Source organism: Rissa tridactyla, chromosome 2 (assembly GCF_028500815.1).
Source record: "Rissa tridactyla isolate bRisTri1 chromosome 2, bRisTri1.patW.cur.20221130, whole genome shotgun sequence".
In the NCBI taxonomy this organism is placed as follows: domain Eukaryota; kingdom Metazoa; phylum Chordata; class Aves; order Charadriiformes; family Laridae; genus Rissa; species Rissa tridactyla.
In genome coordinates this window covers 160,164,320-160,180,369 of record NC_071467.1, presented here as the reverse complement: position 1 = coordinate 160,180,369, position 16,050 = coordinate 160,164,320, and the positions used below count along the sequence as shown (strand labels likewise).

The 16,050-nt window shown below is 39.2% G+C and overlaps 1 protein-coding gene across 13 annotated transcripts in view; it reads right to left on the bottom strand.

Moving 5' to 3' along the window:
• Window positions 1-16,050, bottom strand: part of KMT2C (lysine methyltransferase 2C) — a 203,808-nt gene that overhangs the window by 185,599 nt on the left and 2,159 nt on the right. The gene's annotated exons all lie outside the window — the stretch shown is intronic.

Sequence of the window (16,050 nt, the reverse complement as noted above, 5' to 3'; positions counted from 1 at the left end):
CTCAAAAAGACCATTTCACCTCCGAACACCTGAACACCCCCACCCCCCCACCCCGGGATCTCCCCAGGTAGAGGGAGTGGACGGACGCTGCCTGTCATTACGTTTTCACTTGAAACGCGCTCTGGGTGCCTGGCCTACAGGAAGGCTTTTATCAAACCAATTCTCCAGAGATTAAGATAATTTTTTTTTTAAAAAAAAAAGCACTCACATGAAAAAAAATCTCCACGTGTTTACTCTGAAACAAGTAACTATTGTATAAGAGCCATTGTGCCATGTCAGTACAGGTACGGACACATACATATATTTAGCTACAAGGAGCTATCAAGCTGCCGCTTATCAGCACATCTCTGGTAACCACGCGTATTAGCACACTTTGCCTGCTGCAATGAGAACGTTAAATATGTTAGTAGTGAAGACGGTAAATGTCAGTATTTTATTTTGCAGTAAGGGCTGGTTATTTTGGTCCAACCAAGGAGCAGTGAATTGCTAAACCACCACTGGACGTTCATCAATTTGCCCAGGGCCTTTACTGCTCACAGCCCTTTGGGTTTTACCAGGACAAACCCCTCTTGCACACACATCTCCGCACCGTTTAAACATTTTTCTAACCATGCTTTCGGAGATTAACTAAAATAAGCTCCTCTTAAACCAAAGCAGACACCCAACAGTGGACGGAAGCTGTGTATTTTCCAAATTGTATTAAATAAAATGAGTTTCCGTGTCTATAGTTGGCAGGTTAAGCAAGGCCAGAGCACCAAGTTTATTGTGTCAGCTGTCCCAAAACTGCCAATTTGTATATAAGCTTCCACTACAACGCTGGTGCGGTACCTTCGGAGAGGGTAACCCCTGCAGCACAACTGACACACCATAAATTCACGAAGTTGTTTGTGCTCTTGCACCTTAAACCTCTTGATATTTTCAAACATGTTACATTCTGTTAAAAAAAAAAAACCAAACATGTTTTAACATACCAGGTAATGGGTCACCTGACAAGTTTAAGTACGTTAGCACAAACAAGACAAGTTGCAATTTAATAATAGCTGGTTAAAATAATGATAATAAATTACTCTCAGTACTTTTCCCTGCTGTTCATGTGATCTGAGATGCAGGCGAACAGGCAACAGGCATGAGGTTGCCTTCCCTGGCTTAGCCGTCCCCAAGAGCTTCGACCACGGAGCTGCATTTTCCCTCACATTGCAAGATGCGAGATTTAGTTCTTTTACTGTAAAAGCACGTTAAGTGCCATAAAAACCTTAGTAAGGACAAAACTGTAATTTGACTACAGCAGAGTCAGACACGGTCCAACACCAGTCATGTTGACTAATTACTACTTTGCCACACAAACTGCCCATAAATTGCCTTCAGCAGGATTATACCATGAGCCAAAGGAACAGCTCGGGGTAGGGTTTCATGTTGGCCAGTAATTCCGACTGAAGCCAATCCCACCCTGTCCCTCTTCTCCCCAGCCTCTCAACTGTGCCTGCTCACCTCTATGTTGGATCGCCTTGATGACAACCCTCCTCACTGCAGGGGAGGTTGGATTAGATGACCTTTAAAGGTCCCTTCCAACCCAAACCATCCTATGATTCTGCATTGTTAACCAGAGGAGGGGACCCAGCAAGAAGCAGCAGGGCTGGACACTGGAAAAGGGCAAAGCAATTTTGCCTGCATCGATTCCCTGCCCCAATTCACACGTCTCTGCAAACGCGTGTCGCCATGATGGCAAGGCACAAACTGTTTAAGCCAACAATTCTGCCAAGAAAATGTACATGGGGAAAATGGCATCAGTCATCTCTCCTAAGACAGGCTTTTTTTTTTTTTTTGTAAGGAACAGAAGCGATGGATTTAATCATTAAGATAAAAACTTATGTCTATACATATGGTGGACTGTTTTCTTCCAAACTCAAACTGATTAACTCAAGGATACAACTCTCTTGAGTTAATCAAGACGCATTTAGCAAAGCATGCCTTATCTGTTTATGATAGGCCCTATTTATGATTTCTAACTTTTGGAGAAAGCTACTTCTCAGCAACCAAGAGAAATTCAGATGTAGATCTGTCACCGCTTCCAATGTATTCCAATTTAAATTTCAGGTGCAACACATATACAATACATGGGGAGGGACTCTTTATCAGGGAGTGTAATGACAGGACGAGGGGTAACGGCCTCAAACTGAACGAGGGTAGATTCAGATTGGATATCAGGAAGAAATTCTTTACTGTGAGGGTGGTGAGGCATGGGAACAGGTTGCCCAGGGAAGTTGTCAATGCCCCATCCCTGGAGGTGTTCAAGGCCAGGCTGGACGGGGCTTTGAGCAGCCTGGTCTAGTGGGAGGTGTCCCTGCCCAGGGCAGGGGGCTGGAACTGGGTGATCTTTAAGGTCCCTTCCAACCCAAACCATTCTGTGATTCTGTGAAATAAGAGACACGGGCTTCACAACAGAAGTACTATTTTGTTACAACAGCTAGATCATACATTTGATTTGGTACTTGATGGAATTTAAAACGTACAAAGATTAATACATTAAGAAACACAAAAATATGTTGTCTTTTTTAAGCATGTTTCTTCTTAACTTCTGCTAACCTGCTATTTCTGAGATCTTCAATGGTTTTCTAATAATATTATAATAGAATCATAATGACTTGAGAGTAAGTGGCAAGCATCTAGCTACAAAAAGACAACAAACAGAAAAGGAACCCCAAATATTTTTCCTTAGCCTGGCAATTCTACTGAAATGTAAAGGCAATTTACCTTCTAGCACCTTTTTATGCTTCCATGCTACATACCAACTTGAACCAACCTCTTCTGTCAATACAGTTTCTCTGTAAATTCCACTTTTGATGCCAAAGCATAGATTCAACAGCAGCCTGACTTCTTTTTGATTGCATTTGAAGGGCTTTGGAAGTTCTTAGTTTCTAACCTGTACTACGAAAGTCTCTGGAGATAGAATCCATTTCTAAAAGTTTAAAAAAAAAAAAAAAAAAAAGGTTCCAAACTGTTTCCAAACCGTACTTTTTCCTCTTCCCTGCACTTTCTCTTCTTGTGTGCATGAACCAGATCATATCTGGAACCCAAGATAGGTCGGCAGCACGTCATACAGCCAAGAAGCAGCACTTTGTGCATTAACTACATACTCAGTTAACATACTATTATAAATTTGATTTAAAGCCATTACATCTAAGATGTCGTATCTAGCAAGCGTGGTATTAGAAATAAAATTTGAACAGTAACGTAAGTTAGGTAATTGAAATAGCTTTCCACATAGAAAGTATCAAACTGTCTATTCTTACGGCTTTGACAAACAAATTTTGGCAGATATTACTGAAAAGGCTCAGGGTGCCTTTCTTCCTTGATGTCTTCCCATGCTTCAGCCAAAGGTTACCGTCCCTGTGACAGAGATGGCAGAAAGGACATACCAATGCAAAGCCTACCATTACACTTAACTCACTGACGAATGAGAATTTGAGGTAGAAACCCCAAACAACAATCTGGAAGGTATCCTTCTGCCTCTATGGCTGATACCGTCCCACAGAGCATCAGCACAGATGCCTCAAGGTAGCTTGAGCTCACCAAGTGTCACCAGTGCTTGTCCAGTAACACAATGCAAACAGCAATATCAATGGAGAAACATAGGCTGTATTGGGTTAAAAAGCATTTATGAAAAAAATATTTGAAATAAAAAAAATAGGTCTTCCGATCTCGCATTAGCACTAGAAATCTCAGATTTCCTTACTCACTTCTTCACTTCCCTAACAGCACTATTTCACGTGGAGTTGAAGAAGCATGGCATGTGGGGCTTTCTTATAGAAATGCTGCACACCAGACAAGAGTCTCATCACCTGTGTCCATTTTATACTACTACTAAGTGTCAGTACGGGTAAACTGTGGTGCAAAACTGAAATGATAACGTAGTACTGCCTACAAGAAACAGAAGTAAAAGGGTGAGCAAATGAATTCAGAAAGGACTAAAACCCAATACAGACAAACAGACTACAAGTTGAAATGAAGATGCGAGAAGAGGTAGAAACCAGGCAAAACCTAAACACTCACGGGCCATCAAAAAATTACTCACTGCTAATGACATGCCTTGTTAGCTGCTAGCACAGGCAGGACAAAACTGTTCGCAACAGTGCATTATGGAAATCCAGTGAGAATACAAATTCTGACATATTTTCTTTAAAGTAATCAAAATACCCTTTTCTAGCAGATAAACTTTTAAATATACTCTTTAAGAAGAAAAACTGGAATGCCAGGTGACACCATTTCTGAAAAAAAAAAACAAACAACCCACCATAGAAAGGAAGTAATGATTTATTTAGTATATGTGGAATCACACAGATTAATAGATAAAGCAAGTATCAGGTGACAGAGGGAATAAGGAACACAGAAAATGAAACAAAGAGATTTAGTAAACTATTTTCTTTCAAGAAATAATACAGGAAAACACCTTCTACAACGTAAAGGTTATTACACATAATTCACTGTGTGAAAGCAATGGGTACACCATAAATAATGGACATGACCATCAGAGGGATGCTCATAGAACAGGATCACGGAATAACTCAGGTTGGAAAAGACCTCGAAGGTCAGCGAGCCCAACCTCCTGCTAAAAGCAGAGTCAGCTCCCCAAATGGTCTGCAAACATTTTTGAAGTTTAATTCATTGTTTACATAACAGTGCTGAAATCTGACAGTGGGACCTTATTCGAAATAACTTATGCCCCGAACAAATCAAGTACATACAACAGGGACCAGTGCATAAAGGTGATATCCAGATGGCCTAAATCACACCTACACCCCTTTGTCTAGTATTTTCTATTAGATGGCTTTAAGGAACTCCCTGCTCAGACCTTAGTCCTTCTGAATTGAATTTCAGAGGTACCTAGTTCTCTCTTCTGACTAAGCATAAAGACTTCAGCAGAATTTGAGTATGCTTCCTCCTATTCATTAGTAAGCTCCTTCAGAGTAGTACAGTAAGTATTATTATTCTTTTAATGCTTTGAAAGAAAACAATTCAGCTAGAAACTAGACCATCACAATACTGCTGAAAAAGAAACCTAGGTGGCGTGACGATGGGAGCTAGAATTCAGTCTCTGCCCTGTCCCCAAGGCCCATTACTAATAGCTGTTATGGAATAAGCTCCCACACCACATGACGTGGTCACATCCACGCAGCTGTGTATTCCCCGGGTTCATACTGAGGGCTACATATTGGGGGACCAACAAAAAAAAAAAAAAGGAAGAAAAAAAGGCAACAGAAAACCTCAACAACTTTAATAACAACCCTTAGAGTCTTTAGATAAAAGCCAGCTAACAAATGTTTATCACAATACTTTCCCAAATTCTAGTCAAACAAGGAAAAACAGTGCACCTTAAAGGACAGCTGAGCGCCCAAGCTCCAACTCAACAAGTTTATACATGTCCAAGACAGTCATGACTTCACTTTTTTGAAGTGTAAGCATGTTAACTAAGTATAGACAAGAAATCCTCACTGGTCCAAAAAAGCCTTTAAAATAACATGGTCAAGCTAACAATTTAAAAACAGGTTCTTTTTGCCTATCAAGACAGTCTAAAGCAAGTAAAATGAGAAAAGACACATTAATTGAAAAAGTAAACTGAAAATATTCCTAAAACAATATAACGTAAATAAATATTGTTTAAATAAATAAAAAACAACATTAAGTTATCAATAATTTAACCACCCACTGACAGTGTCTGGTTAACGAGCTTTGAGATCAAGATTTTCTGCTTGTCCATGAAGTATGTACACAATCAGCAGTACGTTCTCTGTTCTGTTCTACCAGTGGATCCTTATCGGAGAAGACCACATGTAGAGCACACAGAATATGTGAGTCAGTTTACCAAGTTTTTGTATTTATTCTTTACCAACAAATGCATTCGGAACAGAAATGATTGTATCTCCAAGCTGTACACAGCACACGATAGGACAAAGAATACTCTCCCATTCCGTTACAAAAAGAGGCGACAGAATAGCCAGCCATGAGCCAACCCTTACTGCTACATGAAAGACTTTAGGAAAATAATTTCTTTAAATAATCTCGCTTACAGATCATTTATTTCCTGAGTTCCCCCCCTCTCCCCCCAGCTTCTGGGCCCAGTTCTCTCCTAAAGGGTTTCTGGAAGACACAGGCAGAAAAATAAATTAGAATTCCTGCTGAATCTGTTTTGCACTTTCCTTTGTATAAATCTCTACCAGGATGCCTGATGCAAGGTTAATTATGCAAAACATGAACCAGGGAAAATTGCGTATCGGAAGACTGAAGTAGCACTGAAAGCCAGTGTTTCCCAGAGCTGTATGGCTTGTACATCCCACCTCATCTGCTCCCACTAGAGCAATTCTGCTGTGAGCTGTTCTTCCTAAACTTACATCCCTACGGGTTAGAGAACATTAACTGTGGCACAGTGTTTGCCCAGGAGGCTGAAAGTAAAACTAATGAGAATTCTATCAGTTTCACTGAATTCCTCCTTAAAAAAAAAAAAAAAAAACAAAAAAAAAAAACCACGCAACAAACCACCAGTTATAGTTATACTAGTAAATTAAACATAGCTGGTGATGTTGGCCTTGAGGCCAACTAGCACATAACAGCCTATATCCATGCTCCCTAATTCTCAAACTCCCAAACAAAGCAGCCACACTTAAGCTCCGCTGGGAACGCTGCGTGTCCCTGGACCAGCCCTGAGATCCCTTTGGAAGAGTGCCGGCAGGCCCAGATCGAACCTGTACAAGCAACTACTGCAACGATGACAGCAGGGATGATGGCATCCAGTGACTCCAAACGTGCCCTGTTGGTTTTTTCACGAGCACAGACATGGCCACTGTGAAGAAGCCGAGTGCTGCAGGTGCCAGAATGCTACTACTAGCTACCACCAGGCCACTAATCAATAAAAAACACAAGCACAGTCATTAATTAGCCTGATTTATAAATGGTAAAAATTAAGGAAATTGACATGAAATCTCTTTATTTTGAATTTTATTTCAAAATTCCCTTTTCCAAGACGTTCTTCACAATGCAAAGCATCTGGCCCATTTCTAAGTGAAGCTCTAGTCTCATGCCATGGGCCATGGTAAGAAAAAAACCACTATACTCACTTGCTTTCATTACAAGGAAGGAGAAAAAAGACAGAGGAGAGAAGGAAAAAAGTGGGAGCAGAAACAAAAACATAAGCAACAGAGAATGGGAACTAGGGAATAAGGAACTAGAAAGGCCATTTTAAACATAAAAACTTCTACTGACCAAATGAGGGGAAGATGATAAGCCTTTTGAAGCAACTAACAGAGCTCTCAGAGCATGTGTCTCGAGGGTAAGAGGAGGCCTTCACCATCCGGATGTCTAATGGAAAACCAAAATAACAGAACAAACAGCCCAACATGTTTGTGAAAATGTTGAGGACAACTGTTTCACAAAGTTGAGGATGCCAGAAGAGCAGTTACTTCACACTTCACTCTATTAGGGCAGGCTCCATTTTAAACATCTCAATGTGTACAGCGATTTGGCTGGAAGTGGTAACAAGAAGCATTCCCTGTGCCAAGGAAGCGGGGGGGGGGGAAATGAGCACAGTACAAAAAGGAGAACAAATTTTTATCTTCAATTAACCGAAATAAGAAAAGCAAATTTCAACAAACTCTTTGAACTTGTTGCTAGAATCTCTTGAGAATGTGATTTAAAGGAGGACTGGCAGTTCTTGTACTGAAATACACACAATGACAAAGTATTCCAATGCAGGGGAAAGATAGGAAATGTGGTATTACAATACAGGCTGCATCAAAAGCAGCCAGTAATAAGGGTCTGAAACTAGAAAGAGTCATATTAGGAATGGAAACAAGGGCATTTTAATGAATATAAAGGAACAGCATAAACTGTCAGGGATAAAAATCAGAAGAGATAAAAGCACAGCATGCGCTATTACCACTGTGCAATATAAAAGGCAAACAAAGTTTCAGAAATATTTTAGAAGTAAGAATAAAAACACAAAAGTCAGTACAAAACAACGTTAAAGAAGAACAAAAGGATAACAAAACAGAATCAAATGTCGTTCTCTGTATTTCAGCCTTCATAAAAGAGATTTATTGTAGCTAATACTAAAAACTGATTTTGTTATTAGGCTAAATAGTCAGGGAATTCAGATCAGCAGGACTGGAAGAAATTCACACTATATATCAGAAACAAACGGAAGTCAGCTCTAAACTGAGTGATCCATAATACAGTCCTGGTCAAATTGCCCTAAGACAGGTCAGCAACAATGAACTAGAGAACTCAAAGGGTATTTATTTGCAAATTATTTTCATGCAAGGTTGGAGAACATTGCAAGAACGTTCCTCCAGGACCTGCATGAGGAAATTCACACCCATAGAAGAGCTGCATATGACACATGGCTGAGGCAGGGATTAGAAACGTTTTAGCAGACAAGATCTTAATAAAAATCATTCTCATAAATTGAAAAGTCATTCATAGCAACCAAGTGAAACTTAGCAAAGACTAGCAAACTTTCAAAGGATAAATCAAGTAAGTCAGCATTATGATGCTATAGAGGTTAAGCTTGTTCAGTGCAGAACAAAGGAGACAATATCCTAATAAATAAAAGTTTATTATTAAAATTGTTCTCCCTATCAGCTGTGGAGTCTTAACTGTGAATAGTAGAAGACAAAACTGGCTTAATCAGCAGGAAAGAATATTCATTTTATACTTTGGAAAATCAGTTACTGAAGCCAATTGCCTAGAGATGCAGTGGAAGCGCATTCACCAAATACTTTAAAAACAAGTTGGAGAAACTTCTGTCAGAAGTGGTACAAATACACAACACAGAAGGATGAGGAAGATCACCCTGAAGTCTTTTTTGGCCATCCAGTTCTATTCATATGTGGTGATACAGCAAAACTAAATATTCATCATATTTAAAAGAATTTCATTGTGCCTCTGAAGTCCACACTTCACAAAAAAAAAAAAAAAACCTAAATAATTCACATTCTATATTTATGAAATGGCTTACTAAGAAAATCTCCCAAGTTTTAATACAGTATAGCTCCTCCCTTTATTAATAACAATATGGAGACATCCTATCATGTTTTGTTGAGAAAACTTTCCCTAAGAACACTGCAGACAGGCTTCACTGCCAAAAACAGGAGGGCAGACACCATTATCAGAATATCCCGGGTTCCATGAACCCTGGGATGTTCCAGAAGTCGTTCTGGATTAGCTACGGCTTCCAGACGGTGCTTTCCAACAGTCACATAAGATGCTACTAAACGTTAAGCAGCAGAAAATGGACATTTGGACCACAACTTCACTACCAAAAATTCCTCATATCTTACTGTGCCATACAAGTGATTGAACTATATATGCCCCAAGGAATAGAAATACTATAATAGACAAAATAAAAAATTGGTAAATTTTCCTAAAGCTGGTTTTTTTTTCAGATAGCCTAATTAAAACTATTTTTAGCAAGAATTTATTGTCAGTAATGAGGCAGCAGAAAAGCAAAAAAGCCTCTTTTTTTTTTTCTCCCCCCTGCCCAAAGCCAAAACTCTAGGGGGAACATCCTGGTTTGACAGGATTTCCAGCAGTTCCTTCAAGAAAAGCAATTAGAATGTCGATAAATACAGCATTGAAAATTAGTAAATATATATTTATATCGGAATGGCTGGCAGTAGGATTTGGTGCATGTGCCATTTAATAAAAACATTTCCAAAAATGTGAAAGGAAGAATATTCCGAAAAGCAAGATCTAGTGTTATTTTATTTTAAGTCCTAGATATTGATATACTTGTAGGAAGGAGCTTTCAGAATATCAGGAACTATTGTTAACATAAAGCATTTTACTTATACTATTATTTTGGGGTACTTTGAATATTCAATTTAAGAATGATTCTGAGGATCAAAGTGAGAACCAAAGTTCCTTATTTAACCAATACCAACGTTTGGGGCAAGAATCAGTTAGATGAGAACAACTCATCTCTCTATATGTTGTGAAGAACCTTCTCAACAGCATTGGTTTTTTTAAAGCAACCAACCAACCAGCACATATAACATGACTACAGGCTGTAAAAATCTCTCACAATCTCCTGTAAGAACTCGTATATTGAAGAACTCAATGGAGTCAGCAAAAAAAAAACCCAAACACCCCCAAATTTCAGGCAACCGAGGCTCCGGCTTCACAGATCCTACTCAAAGCTGGCAGCACTACCCGAAGACATAACTCTGTCTCCCCGCAGCCTGGCCGCTCGCTTTGGCCTCCTCCCTTACGCTATCACAAACACGTTTCTTTGCCAGCTTAGGTTTAACCCAGCTCAGTTTCCCAAGGCAGCTCCCCACAAGGATACACCAACGCCTGGGTCAGCACATGGGAGAGAACAAACAGCTGGTAGCAGAGGGAGGGAGGGAGGGCAGCAGCACCGGTGCCTCTTTTCACTGCCAGAACTCGCTTAAGATTTATGGGGTTTGAGGAAAATAACCACCTGATGCACTCCATACACTCACTGCCAAGGTTTCTCCAAGTAATAAATATTCTAGATTTTAAGGGCTTTTTCCTACTTCATCTTATTTTCTTTCAAAAGCACCAATGCCACTAGAAGAACTTAATGCAGTTCTTGAAGCCTTATTTTGACTAACCCATCTGATAAACTCAGGAATGGCATGAATGGGCATGTTTAGTGCCATCCTTCTATTAAAAAACAGTGAAAAAGAAAACAAAAAAGGTGAAATTCAATGCAAGTTACTAGCGAACAGTATTGCTACAGTGAAATCCTGCTTATCTGTATTTAGCCAAACTATATGAATCATGCAGATTGCATGAACTGATAAACAAATATATTAAACATAGAAAGGAGAAAAGCTTGCAATATTTTTTGAAATTGTTTGTCGCTACATTGTTTACCATTTCATAACATTTTAGCATACCTGTGACAACTTTTCTTAAAAAGTTAAATCCACAGCATCGGTGTATAACACCACAAGGGAACGATCACTAGTGGTGGGTAAGGCAAGTCTATTTTCCCTGGTTATACATGACCCTGCTGCCCCTCCAACACTGTTTTGGGACAGCTGGGATGAGGAGGAAAAAAACCAACTGTGGCCTGAGAAAGGCAGAGCCAACCGCCTTGGAAACTCAAATGACGACAAGGAATAGAAATGTCCATTTCCAATTACTTATCTTATGAAAGAACAATAACAAGAAGTTAGTAGGAGTTGAGCACCCTACGAAGAACAAAAAAAGAATATCCACGATCAGAGCCAAGAAATTGGAAGCATTTTATTGTTTTAAGCTGGGAAAAAGTCCCCGGTGTCATTGAATACAGGATGAAAAGGTATCTGGTGTGTAGATGGCTCAGAGAGTAGAAACCAAGAGACTGGGTTCTTACTGCTACTTCTGCAAAGACGTGCCGTATGACCAATATACCTAATACGTTGAGGTCTCAGAGACTGTCATCATACTTGGTCTGTCATGATACCACCTGATAGCTCTTGGAGGTCCTCTCATGACAAGTGCCACAAAAGTTCAATGGATCATCAAATACAAACGTTAACAATCTAACAACTGCAATGCCAAAAAAAAAAAATCCTGAAAAATTCTTTATTTGCAACTGCACTGTTTCAAATTGTGAAAACTGTAGGCTAAGGTTATAGAAAAATATCTATTTTCAACATTAAGCCTCATCTCACCAACCCTTAAGGCTCAAGCAAAGACACCTCTTCACATTAATCAACATTTCAACAACTTTGATAATGTGGCAAAACACATTATCATAACAACAGTTCTATAAAACCCACTATGTGTAACAACTTTCACAATCATCCATCACATAAATCCTGTCATGAGCCGAAAATCAAAAGATTAATACAGAGATCATTTACCTGCTGAGCAAAACAGTACTGTGCGCAGTTACAGCCAGGCTCCCATGCAAGGACTAGACAGGACAGCTGGGGAATTGCTTGGCAGTAAGACTAGGATGGAGGAGGTAACGTAGCCCTGTCTGCTGAAGAAAATGGCATGAAGTTCCCGTGGGACCCTCCTGCATGCAACTCCGTCCTGTCCCACCACGGACCAGTAAGGCCTTCAAAGACCCAATGTCACGTCTTGATTACGAAGCCTACTCCCGTGCCTCACCTCTTCACGCTGTGTGATCTGGTGTGTGCCTTCTGGCTTTTGGCCAAACATGGTGATACGTGGCTTGGAGAGGCAGGAGTATAGGCCACTGTTTGCTTTAATACCTTAACCCTTACCCATGCAGTACTTGTACAAAGCCCATCCATCAAAAAACTCCCACCTTGCCACGTAGTAACAACTTTCCCTAACTATGAACGTGTATTTAGGAACGTCTTTATTGTATAACACAATATAAATTTTACATTTGCCAATATTAAATTTTGAAGTGAGAAAAGGGCAGGCAAGTAAAGATAAAAGCATCACATAGAAGGTGCGTGACAAACTAAAACACAGCTGAGCTATAAAGAGAGTCCATGCAACACATTAAGGTTCTTTTGAAATGAGTGTAGGTATCTTTAAATATTGGCCTACCCTAATGCAAATACAGCTAAAGTAATAAGAAAAATTCTTAAATAATCATTTCCTGGCAAAAATACTATGCTTACGTGTCCTCAAAACTATCTGCATGTGTGAAATCTATGGCCTTTGAAAACCTACTGCAGCTTACATTGGCCAAAGCAATGAAAAACTAGGACAAAAAAATTAAAACATAGGAAATACAAACTAAACACACAAAAAGTTTTCCACAAATGTCATGCCTTTTGAAATCATTATCCTGTGCTGTTTTAAACTACCCACATTTGCAAAAATAATTTGTATCATACATCAAAGTCTGATGGATGCTGAAAATAAAATTTAAAGTGAGCTTAGATACTGACTTACAAAGTAACTGTCATAACGATCACAATTATTAAGACTTCTGTTACCAAATTTTTGCTAAAAAGATACATCTGTTTGTGCTGCTTATAACCTGTATAGATTAAGAAAGCTCTATCAGTTAAAATAGATTACAAAAATGTTGACTACACCTGTACAATACTATTCTGATACATTTTCACGAGTAACCAGCTGTTCATACAATGACAATATGGTTAAAACAGAACCAACACTCTTCCCCTGCAACTTCTTTTTGAACACATTCCTATCCTTCAGGTCCATAGTCTGGAAGTCAAGGTATAACCAAGTACAGAAGTTTCCAACATTTCAGGCTATATGATGAGATGGTCCCTAATATTTCCATTTTTCCTATACAATAACAGCAAGACTTCTTTTTTAATTAGGCACTACAAAGTTTCTTTCTCCTGCATCACTTTGTATCTTCAATAATGCAACTTTATTCTCTTTTTTTGACTTTCATGAGTGTAATCTCGTCACCTTTTAAATTCATTTGAAAGCTGATACTACAAAAATATTTTCCTCATTCATTACTTTGGTTGTAGTTCTTTGCGTTCTTCCTTCTTCCTGATGAACCATATCATGAACCACCTACTTGCTCTCAATTTTGAGGCTCTGCACAGCCTATTCTAGCTCTATCTATTAAATTTGAACCACTACTCTATACCAATACACAATTGTCAAAACTGTGGAAGAAAAGGAAGAAAAATACGAGTGTTTGTGTAGCATTTTAGGTAGGAAACAAGCTATCTGTGAAAATCCTCAGGGTGACAATGCCACCCTCCTTTAAATATATCCTCCAAGTCTGCTGCTTATGAATCATTCACTGATGCTGAGATAGCCAGCGTACTTGAACTTCTGCGTGTTCTTTTGCTCGTAGCATTCTCACAGCTCCCTTGTGCTTTCCCAATGCATTTCTTACACTTACATGCTGTCTTATCTTTACATTTAAATTAAGAAATTGTTTGTGCAGAAGCAAGCTTTGCATATGCATTTGTACTGTATGTAGTGTAATGGTGCCCTGGCCTCTAGGCACAATTACAATATAAATAATAAAAATGAACTGTTCACCTAAGATTAAGTCTCCTGACAGTGCTATTCATGAAGCTATATCCTTCAAACAATGATAAAAAGCTGTTCTAGCATCATGCTGCACTATCACTAATTCTCCAGGTACTGACGCCACCGATTCCTAGTTCATCACCTATAGGACTCCTCGACTGTTCCCTATACATACCTGTGCCCAGAGCACCACTGCAGTTTTTACTGATAACCAGGTAAAACGCAGAAGGACAGGGACTTGCACAGAGCTGTCCTACTGAAGAACCCTGTGCTCCCTTAACATAAGCCTACTTCTGGGAAGAGTTGAGAATCCTTGGCATCTCGCAGAAGCAGATTCAAGGCAGTTTTCCATCTGTCTGCTTAAACTCATCAAATTTGCTTAAAAACATGGCCTTCAAGAAGGCAAAATACCAACCTACAGCATTCTCCAATATGGTATTGTTCTTTAATGGAGGCATCCATAGCCAAGGAATTATTCTATTTTGGCTTTGCTGGTTTAATGCAGGGCTCTTCATTTTATTATTACTTAGACTGCACTTAGACTGAACATTCAGTGGAACATTTCCTATAATGGGATAAAGCGGCTGAACAATTTGACTGGCTAATAGTGATTTAGACATGTGATTACAGTACAGAAAATGGTCTGACATATGCTCTTTTATCTGGTTTACATGAGGCACATTAATCCAACTGGAAAGCACAGAAGTGAAAAGGAAGGGAGGACCAAGCAGCCATATAAAAAAAAAAAAAACAAACAAAAAACCAGAAAATATTTTTACTTATTTTATTTCTGCATTTGCTTAGCTAATTGTAATCAGTATTTTGTAAGTAGCAAAACTTATGAAATAAAACCATTTTCTCACTAAAATGGTTGCAACCAAAAAAGACCTGTCTATATCTACTCTGTGAAAGTTAGAAAAATCATAATATTTTATGAAATCTTAGTTTTAAAAGCATTTATGACTTATGTCATAAGGCCTTTACCAACATTACAGGTTTTCCATAAGGACAGAGAAGGACACCAGCCACACTTAGCACCACAATCATAGTGTGGAGAAAAACAGTATTGATTAATTTTAATTTTTGTCTCAGCTAACTTCATTTCTGGCTCTTACAGGAACACTTATAGTCATGTCAGCATTAAGTACATATATTTACAGGAAAATTTTATTTCCTCCTAAAACTAGTCAACAATACTCCCATGACACCAAAAACCTAACTGAAAAAAAAAAGAATCACCTCTTAAGCACCCACTTAGTCATCAAGAGCGTGTACACAACCTCAGGTTGGCCAACAAGATATGCCAATTTTCACAAATAACACTATTTTGCCTTTTGTGCAGACCAGTACATTTCAGCTGTATTTGCGTTTTTCTTCTTAAAACTTCTTCTAAAATAAAGTACTCAAAGGTTTTCTCTGTAAGGTTTGGATTCTACGTGTAGAAATAAAACCAAAATATGTAAAGCGAAGAGTAAAGCAGATGAACCTAAGAACTATACTGTGTGTATATGTTTGTCAACTACTTTTAACTATCACTATATGAAAATTTGTATCAAGTGAATACATAATATAACTGAAAGAGGGAGCTGGAAAGAATGCATCCCCACCAAACCCGGGGGTGAACGTTGAAATCTTTGAAGAGAAACTTTCACCAACAATGAAAAAAAAAAAAATCCATATATCCCAAAGTAATGATAGTTCTGTCCTGAGATATTTATGTAACGCCTATTTGTAAAAACAAATCGTAACACAGGAAAGCACAGTCTTTGCCTGCGGAGTCCCGTGCTGGTGTTTTGGACATCCACCGTGACCTTATGGTTGGACTCGGTGACCTCAAAGGTCTTTTCCAACCTAAATGATTCTGAGGGTGAGGCCTGGGGTGGGCGTTCAGGGAAGCGCCAGCCCCTCACATGAGTGGTTAAACAGACACCAGGGGTGTCAAACTGAGAGCGTCCCTTCAAAACAAAGGGGAACAAACTCTGACACCCCCCGGGCTCCGGCAGCCTCTAATAAATATTACGTTTCTTCTCAAAATGTGCTCGCCCGGCTTTGCCCTATTACTGCTGCCACCAGGTATGCCGTGGCAAGGGCCAC